We start from the raw sequence: 16,479 nt of genomic DNA, 5'->3' as shown, positions 1-16,479 counted from the left end.
GAGAGAAAAAAGTACAAAATTTCGCTCTGAAACTAAGAGAGTAAATGGGCCAGGGAAATACAGCTGGGTTTCTGGGAAGCGCTGAAACCCCCTCAAAGTAAGTGGCTTTGAATAGTACAGTGAATGAAATTCATGAAATTGAAGGTAAATTAAGATTTAAAATCCAAACATATTTTTTTTTAATGTAAAGCAAATTCATTGTCAAGTGATTCAAATCCTTTAATCATGTGATTCGTCTTGTCTGAAACCTCCAGGGATTCCCTTTATTTTATTTATTTATTTTTTTTCATCCAACAAGAAGCCATAACTTTATTAATGATAGAAACAGTACAAATTTCAAACCAAGCTGCAGTTATTCTTTTGAAACACCAAAAAAGGGTCCTCGTTTTCAGACGGTTACATTGTCAATTCCATAATAGCATTTACAATATCATTACTGTTGTTCTTCAGGGCTCGAACTGCCTTTGCTCTTGACACATTTGCTTGTGACATGACCAGTTCTATGTCCTTGACCTCCACACCTGTTTCATCAACCTCTTCCTCTTCACTCTCTTCTTGTACAGTTGGAGTCTGTGTATTTTCTTGAATGTTTGAAACAGCTTCATCCTGAACTTTGAATTTCTCAGCAGCTGCTAATTGTGCCTGCTGAGATACATCCTCGATCTTGGCTTCCGCAAAAACTATGTAGGTGTCTGAAGCTGGGCTTTTGTAGACATCTGGTTTTGTGATGACAAAGAGGATGTTCTTAGATTTCCGGATAGTGACTCTTGTAACCCCTGTAACCTGTCGAAGACCTAGTTTGGACATAGCCTTCCGTGCCTTCTTTTCACTACGGCTCTGTTTTGCTTTACTGACTGGCTCTTCATCGATTTCAGCGGCTGCTGCCAGCTGGGCTTGTGGGGTGGTTGCGTGTGTGGAATCCTGTTCCTCAAGCTCTGGTACTGATTCATCACTGTCGGATTCTGTTCCAGACCCTGTCTCAGCCTGGGGCTGTGGCAACTCCTGCTCTGTAGCAGGGATGGTTTCTGTGGCTTCACCAGGCATTTTGTACGGAAAACGCGGAACCAAGATGGCGGCAGAAAGAGGCAGGGATTCCCTTTAAATCCAGCATTAAATTCAAACTCCCCCACGCGGCCTCCTCTGGGCCACCCACTCTCTCCACCCAAGCTCACTGTCTGCTGGTCCCCAGCTCAGAACCTGCCTTCTGCTCAGCCCGTCTCCCTATTCCTGCAAGTGCCTTCCATCCGTACGTTTTGTTTTCGAGTTTCCTTCCGCCTTTACTGGACCTAAGTCACGTGTCCTCTGGTTCTTCTCTGACCACCCGGCTTTCCTTTCTCTACATCTTCATGAGGGTGTAGGTCCTCACACGCACTGATCGTTTTCTGATTATTTTATACCTGGGAGAGCCTTGTTTCCTGCATCAGCCGGATGTGTGTGAGGTCATGGGTAGCTCTTGTACCAGCACCGGGCATCTCAGAATAGCTGATAATATGATCAAGGTATGAAAAAGAAGGCAAGGCTGATTGCTGAGCCCCAGGCAGGACCCCCTGATCTCTTTCCAGTGGGCCTGGTAACGTTCTGTTCCAGAGCCCTACAGCACACCTTTGCAAATTCCATTCAGCAACGACTTAACAAGGCACCCAGCTCAGAATGCACACAGTTGTCTTGGGCCTCCCCTTTTCACAGCGCCTTCCAAACCCACAGACTTCAGTGTCGTCGGAGAAGCGGCAAGGGAGGCAGAGGGACTGTTTGTGTTTCCTCTGTGATCGTCATCAGTGAAGCCGAGCCTTCAGCTTCCAGAAGCTGGCAGAGAGGTGACCTGTATTGAGGCCTCTCTACCCCCTGGGTGGCATCCAATTGAGCCCTGTGCAGTTATTAGAGGGATAATGGGATTCATTTCAGCAAGGACTGCCTGGTTGGGGCCGAGCTTATTTTAATTTTCAATGTTAATAAACTTGTGGCTATTGCCTTTTTCACACCGATGTGCCTCACACCTCATTTCGCCCGCCCATTAGGCAATTACCAGCAGTGCCTCTGTTCCCAGCACCTCTTCAACACGGAGCAATTATGCTTATTTGGTGAATGATGATGAAACTCGGAGGAGGCAAATGCAGTGGCGTAGAACTTTCCTCCCAATTTCATCAGGTGTGCGCCGAGCACATCCCTTTAGTGCAAAGCAGGGCTGTGGTTACAGCCTTCACCAGAAGGGAAATGCAGGGAGCTGCCGCTTCTGGGCCCCCACACAGACCCACCGGCTTGCCCCCTGGAGCCAGCTCCGGCTGACCAGGGTCTCGGACCTCCAGCGCTGGGCTGTGGAAACAACCCATCTGGCTTGGGAAGTGAACAGCTAATGCTCTTCATTTATCTTGAAGGGGGAAGTTTTCAATAGGTCTTAAGTGTGTATTAATGCATCGAGAGTAATGATCCCTTTATTTACAAAGTTGTTTAATTCCTCACTTTTGTGCTCCTTGTGGCTCTGAGTGGATTTTTCATTTGCCAAGTGACTCCATGATTTTCACAGCTGCTTCAATAACCCTTTTCCCCCCTCCCACCCCCCCTTCCTGATCCTTCGACAGATATCGAAGCAAAGTGATTGCCAGCCTGACTTCTGACTTCTGACTCCATTTCTGGCTTTGATGAATGGTTTCATGCGAGGGGCCGGCAGGACCGTGTGTGGACTGGAACGGAGGCACAGACACAGTTCTCCCCTGCTGCTCTGTGGTGGCCTCGCTCCGCCTGACAGTCTTCTGCCTGACCCAGATACAGCTGGTGGCAGCCTGCCTGCCCCCAGTGTCCCCGCTTCCTTTTTGGCAGGTTTCAGTGATCTTCAACGAGGGACAGGCAGTGCATAAAACTCCCTTCAGAATAGGCTACCTCTTTGTGGTGGTGACAACATTGTAGCAGACTCCAAATGGTTATCTTTTTTAAAGCCACGAAAAAGAGTAGAAAATATCAGAAGGCGTTGCGCCTGCTTAGGTAAGTATGATTTCATTAAGGTTTGGTTTTGCTTCGTTCATTTGCAAAAACGGTTATTGAACAGCTCTTCTGTCACGGGCAGTTTGGGGAGCTGGTTTCAATCCTAGGTTTATATCTTCATCCACTTGTAGCTATATGTGTACTGGATTCCAACGTAAAATGTGCGTCTTACCATATATTGGTGTGGAAAGATCTTGGAGAATCCCTGATGTAGTTCCCCGCACGCGCCAGGATCTGAGTACCCCCAACCTACTTTTGACTCCAAGGTTCTCACCTGACCACCAGAACCTTGGGTCTAGTATGTAGTCCTCTTGTCCAGTGCTAGCCTGAAAGGATTCAGAGCATGCTTCTTAACTTTTTTTCTGCCCTACTGCCTTTGAGGGAAGGATGGGGGTCAGGCATGTGGAAACACATGGCTCAGAGAGAAGGAGGTCAATGACTCAGGTGGCAGAGACCCAGGTAGCAGATCAGCCCGACGATACTTGCTTGAAGCATTTCAATCTCAAGAGTCTCTCTTTGGGTGAGACGTTTCCCCAGAAGACACACAGTGCTGAGTCTGTGAGATCCCTGTAGGGTGAGCTGGCCCAGGTTTCTAAAAGCAACACCTACGAGGACTGATTTTAGCTCTTGGATAGCCTCATGTGGTCTCTGTGGCATTTGCTACAACCACAAATGGAAAAGCCATTGATTTCAAGAAACTTCCATTTTTTCTGATTGCAGAAATCCTGGACTGGTGTATGATTCTGTGTAAGTGTGTTTGTAAGTTTACGGGAGAGCTTCCCCATCTACTTGGCCGCATTTTTAGCAAAACGTTCCAAATTTCCTTTGAGATCTCTACCCTTTCAAGTGCCAGGCTCATCACAGAGATGGGGTAAGCATAGCTGGAGCTTGCGTCTGAGACAACACTGGGGGCCAGGTTGGGTATGAAGAGATGTAGGATCCAGGCTTACATTCGAAGGGCCTCAAGCCAGACTTTCAATGTTATCTTCAAATGAGGCTACAGTAGAGTTGCAGGATAGTAGGACACAGGGAAGATGGTTTCCACACAGCTTTGTTTCCTATCATAGGACAAAGCTACAGATCAGGTTTTATAAATTAGTATCTTAGCACATATCACATCATTAGATTATGAGTAGCACCATTATAGTGACTGTATTTGTTGGTGTTAAAAACGTTAGATAGTTGAATGTCAATAACTTTTTGTAATTTTAGTTTTGCAATAGATTGAACCCCGGGGAAGCTTTGGTTTGGTCAGTTTGAGAAGATTGATGCAGGGTATACCTGAATGTCAGTCCCATGAGGATGCTAAGTGGAAGCCATTCTAGAAAGATTACTTCATGTCACTCTCTTTTATCAACAAAGGAAAGGTAAAAGTGGAATCTAATTCCATTTACAGAGCACTTTGGACACTTTCGAGGCAACACTGAATGTCATACATGATGGGCAACATGTCCCCAAATGACGTCTTCATGAAGTGTATGACAATGCCCTGGGGATCAAGATGTGAGGAGGGGAAGCCAAATACCCACCTAGTGCTGCAGTTCTAGAAGGCTCAGGAATTCTCCTTTTTACTTTATTTTTTTAGTATAAGTAGCAAGAGTCATGTATTCAGAAAACTTGGAAAACCAAAAATACAAGGAGCCAAAGAAAACTAATCACCCGTAATGCTCCCTCTCTCTCTCAGTCCCACTACCTGGCCCGGCAACACAGCCATTACAGCAGCAGGACATATGTCCTTCCGGATTGTTTTCTTCTCCTTTGTGGAGACATGGATCACAAGAGGAACCTCCTAATGTTTCCACTTGGGACAATTAAATCAGAACTTTCTTCCCTAAAGAAGTGCTAGACAAAGCACTTCCATTTTCCCTCTGCTGCTGCCTCACTTAACTACACCCGTGGAAGAGGGATTTTTGGAGAGAGGGAAGGGTAGGGGAATGAGTTAAGCATGCCCGTTCTGTTCATGGTTCCTGAGTTTCAACACAGCTTACCCTCAACACCTCTTCTGGTTCTCAGCCAGGACAGCTCACCACCCTGGGGTGGAGGAGCATCTGGGAACATGTGGGGAAGGCTGCTTGTTGTCACAACGCTTGGGGGACTCTGTGACACCTAATGGGAGCGGGGCTAGGGATGCTAACAGCCTGAGATGGGTCAGACAGCCCAGCCCGACATGCTGTTCACCTGGAGTTAGAAGCACTACATAGGGATAAGCTGCCCAAAGTTGACCTTGCCTCCCTCGAGGGGCTTAGCTTTGAGTGGGTCTGGATAGTTCACAGGGGAAAAGCAGGAACCCCATTCTGCCTTAGCTCCAAGCTGCATTTTCCCCATCAGAGCTCCGATGAACAAAGCCGATATTTTGCTCTTCACATACTCAACTCTTTACTCTGCTTCCCAACTGGAGGGGAAGAGAGAAGGGTGATTAATTATCAACCTCCAGCATAGACTTTAAAAATATATAGTTCCATTATACTATACACATTGCCTTGTACCTTGCTTTTTTCACACAGGAATAGATCATAAACATTTTTTTCATGATGATATTTTGTCTGCAGCATGACTTTTAATGGCTGCATCATACCCCAACATATGGATGTGCTAAACTTTACCCAATCAGTTCTCTCCTTTTAGACATTTAAGCTGTTTCCAGTTTTTTTGTGTGTGCACATCAATAATACTTCAGTAAATAAATACCCTTATATTCCACATCTTAGCACAGATTTCTGATTCTTTGGTGATAAATTCTTAGAATTCATATTAAGGTTTATGCATAATATTTAGACTTGTTTTTAAAAACTGCGATTTTGAGATGTAATTGGTATATAATAAGCTGCATGTATTTAAAGCGTACACGTTGACATATGTAAGCACCCATGGGACTATCATCGCCATCATGATAGTGACCATATCCGTCACCCCAAAGGCTTCCTTGTGACCCTTTATAAGTCCCCCCTCATGCTCTCCCCACCCTGTCCCCAGGCAACCACTATTACTGTGGATTAGTTTTGATTTTCCAGACTTTTATATAAATGGAATTATACTGTATGTCCTTTTTTGTTTGGCTTTTTTGATCAGCATACTTACTTCGAGATTTATCTGTGTTGTTGAATATGCAGAGCAAAAGAAGCCAAATTTGAATTTGTTTCAATCGCCCTTAGATTAGGATCATAAGCTTCTAGAACAAAGGAACTAGAAGGAACTTGATGTCACAATCTAGTTCTCCGATTTACTGTGGGGGAAACAGTGATCCAGAAAGGTTAAGTGGCTTTTCTGAGCTCTTGCTGCTCACGGGCTAGTCTCTGCACTCTTCTGCAAGATCTTGCAACTTGGGAGAAATTCTGCTGGTCCCGTTGTAACAGTGTCCCAGCACGGCCTTGTGTATGGCCTCAGAGGACACGCATATCCTGTAGGATAGGCTTTGTATGAGTTATACAACTCTCTGGGTGTGAAACATCTTTTGAAATGGGGGGAATTTTTCAGGACATGGAGTAATGAGACTACAGTCTACAGGAAATCACATGTGACCACTCACAGTATCCGTAACAACTCAGCAGCAGGGAAAAGAAAAGTGGGCTATAATCATTAATACCTGGTACTTGGAGGAGACCCGCCTAGTTTCTAAACAAACTGATGCACCCAAAGATTAAGACTACAGAGCAGCCCATTGGAAGTGAAGAAAACAGCATGCCAATTACCCAGCTCCTTTAGCTTACCTTTCCAGCTCCCACCTCTTATTATCATATTCATAAGTGTTGTCCCTAATCAGTCTTCTTGAGTAAAGTTAACAAGTGGATGCGTGCACTCTCTTGAAATTGTTTTGCTTAGCCTAAGAAGCTGTCACGGGGTTGGGAAGGCTGCCGCTTTAACCAGATTTCATCTCTGTGTGTCACTGCTCATGTCAAAGTAAAAATGCGCTCAGACATAAGAGTTGTCCCGCTTTCATCAAGAGCGCCAGCCTGCCTGAGCTTCGTTCCACTTGGTTAATCTTGTTATTTAAATTGTTAAAATTGAGACATCGGCAGTAAATTTCAGAGAAGATATAACAATTATTAGATACAAGCTGGGCTCTTGTACTTGAGAATATACCATGCCTTCCATCCACCCAGCGCGTTAGCCACAAATAATTTACAACGGTTTCTTTAAGAAGTGTGCCCTATAGTACTTGAATGGCATTCAATCACAGTCCGTCCCCACCTGGATCATATTTCCAACTTTAAGATAGATTTGGTTCCAGTCAGCAGAGTGGCGGAGCACTCCAGGGGACCACCTTTTAATGCCTATAACTCTGGAAGAGCGGAGCGAGGATTCCCGAAGCTGCCTTCTGGTTATGAGTTTTGTGTTTAGGTGACTTTATACACCAGGCAGGGGAGTCACAATCCAGAGCAATCTCTCCTTGAGGGTAAAGGGAAGAAAAAGCTGGGAGGCTCTCTGAGTAACCTTGTGCCATTCAGTGCTCCCATTAAAATCCTATAGGAGCACTTGACCTTGTGGCTGTCGTTCCCTGCGCCACAATCTAATAGTACTGAGGCAAAGGCTAAAGGGATGGGATAAGAGAGAATGAAGCTTGGAATCTTCAGCTGGATCGTTGGAGGCCTTCTGATCCACCTTATCCAACCTCTGTCTCAGTGAAGAGACCCCAATAAGTGCCTGCTTATTGAGCAGTTGACCCATTAGACGTTGGGGTCTGAAAAAAATTCCAGGCGTAGCTGTTACTGTCTAATACGGGCGACTCTCAGGCCAAGTCCTCCCTAATCCCTGTTTGGGGCATTGGTTGCTTGGTCCCAAAGGCAGGGCTTGCCATTTAGTTATGCTAAATTTCATCATATTGATTTTGGCCCACTATTTCTGTTAATGAAATCTTTAAAAATTCTGATTCTAACATTAAACCCATCAGATTTTTGTAATATTTAAGCTTCTAAGTGTTTGTCCAAATCTGAGAGAAAAATAGAAATTTTAGAGCGGAGAGAAAGCTTGGACATCATCAATTCCAAAGGTTCTCATTGTAAACACCGATCACCCAGGGGCTGGAGAGGCTACATACCTGGCCCAAAGTCACACATCTAGAGAGTGGCATCCCACCATGGGTGCTCTGGAGTATATGTTTGTCTTGTTACTTGAAACTTTACCCCACTGTAGAGTGAGCACACATTTTCTCACCTTACCCATAAATCTACTGTGGGGGGCTTGGTAAGCGCCATTTGAGAATCCAAATCTGGTCTTTTGCTCCACGCTGTTCACTCTTAGTCATGGCCTCAGACCTTCTTGCCTGAACTATCTTCCAGCCCGTGGCCCAAGTTGCCATGGGGACTGCCTTTTATAGGCGTAACCCAACAGTGCCTGCCTCATGACTATCCATGAGCCCTCTGGTCACTGATGCATGAGACTATTTGGAACCCCAGACTACACCTGTGCATGAGCAGCTGGGAAATATAGGGGTGTATCAGTCATGGGTTTTCCAGAGAAACAATCAATGGGGTGTGTCATTGTGTGTGCCCACACGTGTGACTCTGTGTGTGTGTATGTGAATTGCATATGCATATACACAATGAATTATATGTACATATAATAAGTATATACATTCATATGAACATATAATAAATTGGCTTACCTGACTATGCAGACAAGTCCAAAATGTGCATTGGGGGCTGACCTGCGACAGGCTCAAGACCTAGGAGAGCCGATGGTGCAGCATCAGTCACAAGGCCAGTAGGCGTCCATTGATTTAAATGTTAACCTCACCCAAAAGACCGTCCAAGTTGACACATAAAATTACTCATCGCAAGGGGTTAATATCTGGTGAAACCAAACTTTGATCACTAAGGAGGAGAGCCCACAGCTAAGTGATTCTTCCTGCCCTTCCCTGCCCCACCACCCCCAGCAGACTGCCTGGGATGTACTAATTCTTGTACCACTGAGAATTAGTGGTGCTGGTATTTCAGTGGAACTCAGCTTCATGTCTCACCTTTGTGTCCTCCCTCCATCCCTCACTTACTCCCCTTTCCCTCACTGTTGCTTTTTTGGGACTACACCCCCCAACAATAGCTCAACACCTAAGCTTTTGCCTCAGGCCCCATTTTCTAGGAATGTGAGCTACTGTATAATCCTTGTCAACTAGCAAACCCCTTCTTAAACATGGTTAAAGCCAGAAGTCCTTGGGACACCTGGGTGGCTTAGTCGGTTAAGTGTCCGACTTCGGCTCAGGTCATGATCTCACAGTTCATGGTTTCGAGCCCCATGTCGGGTTCTGTGTTGACAACTAGCTCAGAGCCTGGAGCCTGCTTCAGATTCTGTGTCTCCCTCTCTCTCTGCCCCTCCCCTGTTCACGCTGTCTCTCTCTCTGTCTCAAAAAAAAAAAAAAAAAAGCCAGCAGTCCATTGCATAAAACCTACTTCCCCCCCAACTTTGTATCCAGCATAAATTTCAAGAACCTCCAACTGCAAAGTTTCAGTTGACTCCCTTCAGCTAATTCAAGGCCTGTGCTAGATTATACATCAAGCTACCATATCTGGAAATATTATTACCACTTGTGCACAGAATCTGAACTATAACATCGTTAGCCCAAATCAATCCTCTCTGTCTAGACAAAGCAATTTAACTTCTTGGTAATTTACCAATTACAGAGCACTTATTTATTGGAGAATTCATAAATGTAGGACATAGTGAAAGGTATGAAGAATCAAAGTTATGATTTCTGTTCTCAAATCGCTTACAGTTCACCCAGCATTTTTTTTTCTGCCATCATGTTAAAAATCTATTTACCAAGTTAGACATGTGGAATATTTTTATAAAAGTCTCTTATTAAGATGTTTTAAGGTTCAAATGATTTTGTCAGAATCATAGACAATCTTGGGAGGGTGCCTGGGTGGCTCAGTTGGCTGAGTGTTTGACTCTTGATTTTGGCTCAGGCTATGCTCTCACAGTTTGTGGGTTTGAGTCCTGTGTTGGGCTCCGCATTGGCAGTGTGGAGCCTGCTTGAGATTCTCTCTCTCCCTCTCTCTCTGCCCTTCCCCCACTCGTTCTCTTTCTCTCAAAATAAATTAATTAATTAAAAAAAAAAAAGAAAGAAAATTTTGATGGTGATGAACTGGCTGGTGCAAACCAGGCTTAGGGACTGGAGAGAGAAAGAGGCCTGGCTGTTAACAGTGAAAGACCCACTAATGGGTTTAAGAAGCCTTTTCTTCTAGCTGCTGACTGACATTCTGGGGGGACCCGATGGGGGTAGACCTACAGATATTACAAAAAACAGCAATAAATCTATAGACAGTACTGGTTTTGAAACATACAGAATATTTTTTTAGCGGCAGATTTATAATATGGATTCAATCTTGTTTAAGTCAGCGTTATAATCAGATGCAAAGCAAAGGGAAACTTGCAAGATGGAGGAGAAGTCTGAGGCTAAAATTAGGCTGCGGAGGTTTCTAGCCTGCTTTATGGCTGTTATAGAGGGGCAGAGAACCCAAGCTGAGAGCATAATTGATAGTTCCTGGGAAGTCTTCGTCTTCCTCCTACCCTCCTTCATTTTGAAGATACATATCTTAGCCATTTTTTACTTTTTGCCCTATTTTGACATTTGTCCAAAAAACAAATTTAAAAGATGCAGATAAACTCTCTTGAAATAAAGGATTAGACAGAACACCTTTACGAGCAATGTATTTCCTATACTATAGAGGTGCTACCTAAAGTATCTTTGAACTGTGAAAAACGACTATAAGATCTAACGTCTTCAAAAACATCCCCTTGTTCTATTATGCCTTTCAGTAATTGGTCTTGACCCTCACTCAGGCAAAACTCCCCCTGACTTTCAATTGATTGAGCTGATTTGACTTGAATAAGGTCAGCTACAAATGGCCCCCTTTCTACTCTACATTCTGATTGTGGGATGCAATGTGTCATAATGCAGCAAGGATATGTATTGGCAATCTTATACTGATGATTAATTGCTGGGAAAGTAATTTCTTTATAATTGCACTCGAATGCTTTTGGTGGCCTGACATCACAGGGACTCAGGCACGCTGGCTCAGAATGGCCCCAAGAAGCTGACTTCACATTCCCATCCCACCTCAAAATGAACGCAAGCCTTTGGAAAATAAAGGTCGAAGTTAACAGTTCTCGAGTGCCGACTTTGTGCCGGCACAGTCTAACCCGCTTTGCGTCCCCCTCTCATCTCCAGAGCCCCCTGAGGCAGGTGCCATGAGGAGGTGTTGCTGGCCCTTTTGGAGCCCATCAGAGACCACTGGTGGCTCAGTCTGCTTGCACGTACAGTACCCTCTGCTCTCGTTTGTCATTTGGCTGGGTTCTCTCCACATTTTAGGTGTCCGCTCACATGTCACCCTCTTGGGTCAGGCTATCCTTGATCACTCTGCAGAGAGCAGACTTCATGGCTAACTAGGTGGGAGTCAATCACTGTATCAACTCTCTTTCTTTTACAGCATTTGGCACAATCTATACGTACCTTGTTTGGGAGAGCACTGTTTCTACACCGTCTCCCTCAGTAAATTCCAAGAGGGCGGCTTTGTCTGAATTCTTCATCGGTCCGGTTCTGGCATCCAGGACAGTGACCAGAGCCCTTCACAGATGCTTGGCCATTATTTGCTCCAAGAGCCAGGTCGGCAGGAACAAGACTGTAGATCAGATGCCCGGTGGGCTTGAAGGCTGGGCAGGCCGTCCTGGCAGAAGAGGGCAGGTGTGGGACTCCACAACGAAGATCCCCTTCGAGTACTGCTTGCTTTTCTCGGGGTTGCCTACTGCCTTGTTCTCTTATTTTCCTTCCAGGCTTGTTCCCGACTCACCCCACACTTCACCAACCGTTTCTTGCCTTAGAGCAGAAATACTTCCCCCTGCGCCGTGGGCGATGTTGAAACTGACTTCGGTCGTCTTGTGACTGATGGGTCCCGGTATTTGCTTTGCAGGATAACTGTGAACAGCGGACAGTCCAGGAAATCCAAGGAGACAGCTAACCACAGGGACGTAAGCATCTTGAAGGCTGGGCCGAGGTGGGGGTGCACTTGACTGGGATGTCCACTGACCACACACCTTGAAAGGTGACATGGCTCATTACCAGCCGGTTTTCTTGGTGAGAAGTGACTAGGCCCTAATGCTTCAGTGTGAGCGCACTGGCTTGGGGGTGACTGGTTGTTTCTAAGTAAGTATGAAACCAGGTATTAGACCAAATGCTGTTTTACCCCAAGATGTTGGAGGGAGATGGAAAGGTCCGCTTGTGTCTACGGGGTCGGCTTGCTCTGCATTCATTCTTGTAGGTGCACGGCAGGGCTCCCGGCCCCCTGCCTCCCCCCCACCCCCGCGCCCCGAGACTCCAGCAAAGCCCATCGCCCTCATTCTGTGGGTTCCTGATGCAACCCCACAGCCTTTCAAAGCGCCTGACATCCTTTCAAGTTAGCTGCTACAAAGGCAAATGCAAACAGAGCGCGTTTTGGAGGCGTTCTGTCAGTCAGCTTTCAATCCGTATGTTCTCCCAGACACTCCTTCTCCTGCCTGATTTATTTCATATTAAAAGGGCCGTCAATCTGTATCACAAGAACAGGTTGAGAAAAAGTGAGTGATGTTTACCAAGTGAGTTTTGTTGTTGTTGTTTGTTATTGTTAAAAAAGAATGGTCCTCTCTCTCTGCCCCCACTCCTGACTTGCCCTCCGTGGCTCTCTCGGCCCCTACTTGCCTTTCTCTGAAGGTATCTACACATCAGAGGTATGAATTCCACGTACTAGACACATTAACATCAGAAACGTATTTTGTGCGGCTGTGGCAGACTCTTTTTTATTATCCATCAAATATATCTCTTTTTACCATCTGATGGCTTGGCAACAGGACCATTCTTCTTTCAAATAAAATAAATGTGCCTGCAATGTGGCAGAATATTCCGCGGTGAAGAGGCTTTGCCCCGGCTAATGCGTGCTGCATTCTGTGGGCTTCATTACGGCGGGACACTGAGGATGCAATATACATCCCTGACGGGATTGTTTTATGGTCCCAGCTGCATTATTGTTTTCTGTTAGGATATTGATTATGGCCTTCCTCTGTCATTCGGGCCAGCTTTTCTTACTTTTATCTGCTATTTTGGCCTATAAATAGAACTGCTCCATCATTCTGTACTATTAATTTCTCACTACTCTTGAAGGCGCCCAACTCTTAGAGAACCAATCAAAGCCATCTTGCACTGCCATGTGAAAACCCCCAACTTGCAAAGTCACCAGAAATCAGATTGCCTCCATGCATAGGGTCTAACCTGGTACTTTGTGTTGAGCACGTGTGTGAATTACCAGGGTAATCGCTGCAAAGCAAACTTCTGAGCCTCCAACCCTAGGCATGTGCAAGAAGTGGGCTGAGGCCCTGGAATCTGCATTTTATATATTTTTAAATGTTTATTTATTTTGAGGAAGAAACAGAGAGAGTGAGAGGGGGAGGAACAGAGAGTGAGAGAGGAGGGAAGAGAGAGAAAATCCCAAGCAGGCTCCACACTTCGAGTACAGAGCTGGATGTGGAGCTCGAACTCATGAACTGCGAGATCATGACCTGAGCTGAAACCAAGAGCTGGACACTTAACTGACTGAGCCACCCACATGCCCCCAAAATCTCCATTAAAATATGTTTTTTAATGTTTATTATTTTTGAGCGAGAGACAGACAGAGAGCAAGCAGGGGAGGATCAGAGAAAGCGAGAGACACAGAATCCAAAGCAGGCTCCAGGCTCTGAGCTACCAGCACAGAGCCTGACATGGGGCTCGAACCCACAGACAGCAAGATCATGACCTGAGCTGAAGTCAGCCACTTAACTGACTGGGCCACCCAGATGCCCCCTCCCCTCATGAATCTGCATTTTAAATGATCACCCAGGTAATGTGCAGGAAAAGGCTTGAGTGGCATGGGCAGGTACGGGGGGTGATCAGGGGTTGGCAGGAGGCCATGGACTGTACCCCAGGCATCTCCTTGTGGTGCAGGCGATCAGCTCCGTCTCTTCCCTCCAGCCTTCCTCCAGGCCTCACCTCTTTCAGCTCTGCTCTCAAGGAGTGCTTCACAGAAGGACAATCACTAAAGAGAAAGGTCCCAATCTGAAATGATATTAATGCTGCTCTCTCTCTTACAAAAGAATCAGAATGAAGAGATAGGAATGAGAGGAGAGGAAGAAGAAAACTATTCTAAAATGAAAATATATGAAAAGTCCTGCTCAGTCACAGGGCCTTCCTTCCAGGGGCCCAAGGAAAATGCTGCCTTCAAGCAAGCAACAGACCACCTCCTTGAGGTTGGGTCATGGGGCCAACAAGAAACCTCTGGGGCATCCAGAGAAAGTCATGGGGGGAAGAGGCTTTCTCTGGGTACGCATCCCCACACCCCTGCTTTGGGGAAGACCTGCTAAGAGGTGGCTCTGAGAGGATGAGGCAGATCTGTGAGGCCCCACTGGGACTTGAGAAGATAACTCACGGGTGCCTACAAGCACATTATGTTAAAAACAAAGACAATAAATACTCAGACCTACCATCTCCTAATTATTCTACATGTGTGACCATTATGTGTGCTCTTCAGGTTATTTGCTTCTATTGTCTGGACGGTAGAAATCCAATGCAATAGTGGGCCTCTCACTGCCTCACCCTAATTCTGCATTCAGTGACATCACCTTGAATTTGGCCATGGTAGGCATATTTATACCACGGAAATCAGCAAATACTGCAAACCGGCGCTTGATTTATTGTTTTGTTGACTCTCTAGACTTAAGAAAGTGATGGAGAAAATGCTAATAATGCAGATTAAACTCACACGTGTGTCATGTCTATAGCAGCTACATTGTGACTAGCACAGAAATTTGAGAAAATATTCTTCCAGTGTTTGAAAACCATTATCTGATTCAGCAAAGAAGTCACTCATGTCATTGACGAACGAATATAGTTCTGACATCTGTCTTCGTTTTTCACTTTTGTTCTACTCATTAATGTAAATGAAAATATCAATGGATCTACACTCACTCATCCCTGGCAACCTAGGATGGTTATAGATACCAGAATTCATAAAAAATTGGCAAAATCCTTTTGAGTATGTGAAATGATAGTGAAGAGTTTTGCTTATTTTTATTTGTCAATTGTGTGGTGTGCATCCTTCAAATCAGCAAAGTGTATAATAAAGCCATGTATGTGTATATACAAGCAGCCTCTCCCCATCCCTACTGAGAGCCCTTTCCCAGCACATTATTGGCCTACCCTATCGGCGCTATGTGAATTTGCATTCACAAATATAAACTACTGAATGCTTCCTTGGGAACCACAAGTAGGGAGCTTGTTCAGAGATAATCTTTTTTTTTTTGATGTATATTTATTTTTGAGAGAGAGAGAGAGACAGAGTGCCAACAAGGAAGGGTTAGAGAAAGACGGAGACACAGAATCTGAAAGCAGAGTCCAGGCTCGGAGCTGTCAGCGCAGAGCCCACTGCCGGGCTCGAACTCATGAACTGTAAGATCATGACCCGAGTCAAAGTCAGATACTTCACCGACTGAGCCACCCAGGTGCCCCTCAATCTTACCTCATCTACTGGGTTATGTGCTTCTTGAGTAAAGGGCCCATCTCTGATTCAATCCTTTATCTGCTATTTTGCCTAACACAGAGCCTGTGTTCTGTAAGTGCTCCAAGACACTGAATGAATAGTACGTCTCACTACAAGCATGCCAGGTAATGGTTAGTTGCATAAAATACCCAAAGCAAGAGGAAAACACAGGAAGAACTGAAAACGGAGCAAAGACATGTAGACTCTCCGGTCCACTATAGCTCAGGACTAGCAGACAGGATGAAATTGCTGCTTCACTTGCCAGACGCTCTCTGATAGAGTACAAGCCATGGTCGCTGAGCTGAGCTCTCTGTCCCCCAACCATCTTCTCTGCTCATGGTGTGGTCTTTGTAGTCACCTTTAAGGTACGCAATGTCTATGGCAAAGAATGAGGAAGGAGAGGGGTGAAGCAATGGGAAGGAGAAGGGGAGGTTAGACTAGTTATAGTTATAGTTACAGATGAGACTAGTTATACTAGTTAGACTGGTCAGACAGGATATCCTTGCTGGGTGGTAGGGACTGTGCTTCATATTCTTCAAACAGAATTTTATTTAAACCTCACGATGGGCTTCATTAAGTCACAGTACCAATCCGTCTTATGCTTTTGAAAACGGAGGCTTGACAAGGTCAAATAACCTAACCATTTGGTAGCAGAATGGGGATGCCCACCCTGCAGACCCGGGTGCTAGAGACTCCATGGACCGAGCTGCCTCACTGATGGGACAAAGTTTGGCACAGGACCTTCTTGTCTCACCCCTCCTGGTGTCCCAGCCCTGGCTGACATTTGGGGGTTAAGTTTTGGTGTTTGTAAGTCTGCCCTGAGAGAGCATTCGGGGCTTAGAGGGACAGCTTCCTGAATCACCAGCACATTGGGAACTTTTCTGGAACGAGAGAGGCTGCTACAGGGCTCTGCTGCTCTGGAGACGATGATGTAATGGCTCCTGGGCTGGGAGGTCGCCTGACTTCT

The 16,479-nt window shown here is 45.5% G+C and overlaps 1 pseudogene; it reads right to left on the bottom strand.

The window, feature by feature from the left end:
- Positions 1 to 285: 285 nt before the first annotated feature.
- LOC115306021 lies at positions 286 to 1,068 on the bottom strand (annotated as a pseudogene).
- Between the last annotated feature and the right edge of the window lie 15,411 nt (positions 1,069 to 16,479).

This window comes from Suricata suricatta, chromosome 2, assembly GCF_006229205.1.
Source record: "Suricata suricatta isolate VVHF042 chromosome 2, meerkat_22Aug2017_6uvM2_HiC, whole genome shotgun sequence".
NCBI classification, from domain to species: Eukaryota; Metazoa; Chordata; class Mammalia; order Carnivora; family Herpestidae; genus Suricata; species Suricata suricatta.
This window is presented reverse-complemented; position numbering and strand designations above follow the sequence as displayed.